Here is a 3,195-nt window from a genome sequence, read left to right as displayed (position 1 = left end):
AGAGATATCTAATTCGTAATACACATATGTCAGAGCAGTCGAACCCTGAAACAGGGGAGACTTTAACTAATAAACTGTACTAATTGGCCCAACCAAAAATTCTAGAAAAAAATTAGTAAATAGATATATGAGTCTAGATTTAGGGAAAATTTACGAATCTTGATTTCGAGTTTTGTAACTCGAGATATGATTTTTTCTTGTAACTATGACGCGGGTAGTTAGAAAGCTGTGAATGTAGAAACAAATGATTTGAAGTTCTTAATTTGATAAATTATGTTCAGTAACCCCTCAAGCTTGACTCCGGTGACGGTTTCGGGCATGAGGGCGTTACATTTAGTGGTATCAGAGCAGGTTTAGTCGGTTCTCGGACTACGTGTTGTATGTACGAATTTTGCTATACATGCCATATGTATGAATTGTGATAGTGTGATGACTTCTGACCTTTTTAAATGAATTTTTATGTAGTAAATGGATCCCGATCCAGCTGTGGCAGATGAAGTAGAGAGTAATGCCCCAGCTCCGGCTGAAGGGGCAGCGCCGACTGAAAACCCACCTACTGTTGGTCAGGGAAGAGGAGAAAGGGATCGGGACGCTTTTCTCCAAATGATGAGTGCATGGTACACTGAGTTCGTTTGTACGAACCCAAATGTACGACCTCCCCCACCTCCCCCAATTCTTCAACCTATGCCTCTGATGCCTCAGGGAGTGGATATGATAAAATTTCATAGAACCCCCGTTGATAGAATTCGTAAACAAGGGGCTGAAGAATTTAGAGCAAATATTGATGATGATGCAGAGAAAGCAGAGTTCTGGCTTGAAAATTCTATCCGGGTATTTGATGAATTATCTTGTACACCTGAAGAATGTTTGAAATGTGCTACATCTTTGTTGAGAGATTCAGCCTATAATTGGTGGAAGACTTTGATTTCGGTGGTACCGAAAGAGAGGGTAACCTGGGAATTCTTTCAAGAAGAGTTTCGGAAGAAATATATTAGTGAAAGATTTATTGATCAGAAATGTAAATAGTTTCTTGAGCTGAAGCAAGGTAATATGACAGTCTCAGAATATGAAAGAGAGTTTGTTCAATTGAGTAAGTATGCCAGGGAATATGTTCCTACAGAAGGCAAGATGTGCCGACAATTTGAAGACGGGCTTAACGAAGACATTAAGGTATTTGTTGGGATTCTTGAACTAAAAGAAATGGTGGTACTTGTCGATCGAGCTTGCAAGGCTGAAGAATTACTGAAGGAAAAGAAAAAGGTAGAATCTGAAACACGAAATTGGAAGAAAAGACCAATGAGTAATGCACCCTCACAGCAAACCGGAAAGTCAAGAAATATGAATCCTCGTTCCCAAGTTTCAGCTGGGCAATCATATGGAAATTTTAAGAAGCGAAATGTGGGTCCTAAATCTCAGACTACTTCTGCGGCTAGTGTGGGAAATACGAGATTTGTTAAACCCGAGTGCCAGCGGTGTGGTGAAATCATTTTGGTCCGTGCAGAGTAAATGAATGTTTTCGATGTGGTTCTCCAGATCATTTTATTAGAGACTGCCTAGAGAGAGCTGAGAAAGAAAAATTTCAGAATGTAAAATCTAGTGGTGCAGACTCGAGGGGAAGGTATCCGAGAAAAGCTGGAAGTGAAACAAGCAGTAAGAATGTAGCCAGAGATGCAACAGTTAGATCTGAAGGAAGAGCTCCAGCTACAACTTATGCTATTAAAGCACATGAAGATGCTTCCTCACCCGATGTGATTACCGGTACATTTTCTCTTTATGATACTAATGTTATTGCTTTGATTGATCCCGGTTCTACTCATTCATATGTATGCATGAAACTGGTGTCTAGTATGAATATACCTGTTGAGAACACAGAATTTATGATTAGAGTGTCGAATCCACTAGGAAAATGCGTGATAGTTGATAAAGTAAGCAAGAAATGCCCTTTAATGATTCGGGGTCATTATTTTCCGGCCGACTTGATGTTGTTGCCGTTTGATGAATTTGATGTTATTTTGGGTATGGATTGGTTGACATTGCATGATGCTATAGTAAATTGCAAAGAAAAGGTTATAGAATTAAAATGTGAAAGTGGTGAAATCTTGCGGGTTGAACCAGACAAATCAGAGGCAATATTTAGTATGATTTCTTCGATGTCGGCTCAGAGATATTTGAGAAAGGGTTATGAAGCTTATTTGGCGTATGTAATTAATACAAAAGATGTTGAAAAGTAGTGCCGGTTGTGTGTGAATTTGCGGACGTATTTCCAGAAGAATTACCAGGTTTGCCTCCAGTCAGGGAAGTAGAATTTGGTATAGATTTGATACCGGGAATAGCTCCGATCTCGATTGCTCCATATAGAATGGCACCAACAGAGTTGAAAGAATTAAAGTTGCAGTTGCAAAAGTTGACTGATAAAGGCTTTGTGAGACCAAGTTTTTCACCTTGGGGTGCTCCCGTGTTATTTGTGAAAAAGAAGGATGGTTCTATGAGATTATGTGTTGATTATCGACAGTTAAACAAGGTGACAATCAAAAACAAGTATCCATTGCCGAGAATTGATGATTTGTTTGATCAGCTAAAAGGAGCGACATGGTTTTCAAAGATTGACTTGAGATATGGGTATTATCAGCTGCGAGTGAAAGAGTCAGATGTGCCTAAAACTGCTTTTAGAACAAGGTACGGTCATTATGAATTTTTAGTTATGCCATTCGGGTTGACAAATGCTCCTGTTGTGTCTATGGATTTAATGAATCGCATATTTCGGCCATACTTGGACAGATTTGTTATGGTGTTTATAGATGATATTTTAATTTATTCAAAAGATGAGACAGAGCATGCTGAGCATTTGAGGATAGTTTTGCAAACTTTGAGAGATAAGCAGCTGTATGCTAAGTTTAGTAAAAGTGAATTTTGGCTCCAGGAAGTTGGATTTTTTGGTCATATTGTTTCAGGTGATGGTATACGGGTTGATCCTAGTAAAATTTCAGCCATTGTTGATTGGAAACCACCGAAAAATGTAACTGAAGTTAGGAGTTTCTTGGGGCTAGCTGGGTATTATCGGCGGTTCGTAAATGAATTTTCTATAATTGCTGCTCCTATGACTAGACTACTTCGAAAGGATGTTAAATTTGAATGGACGGAAGAATGTCAACAGAGTTTCGAAGAATTGAAAAAGTTATTAACTGAAGCACCAGT

Source organism: Gossypium hirsutum, chromosome A02, assembly GCF_007990345.1.
Source record: "Gossypium hirsutum isolate 1008001.06 chromosome A02, Gossypium_hirsutum_v2.1, whole genome shotgun sequence".
In the NCBI taxonomy this organism is placed as follows: domain Eukaryota; kingdom Viridiplantae; phylum Streptophyta; class Magnoliopsida; order Malvales; family Malvaceae; genus Gossypium; species Gossypium hirsutum.
Note: the sequence above shows the minus strand (reverse complement) of the source record.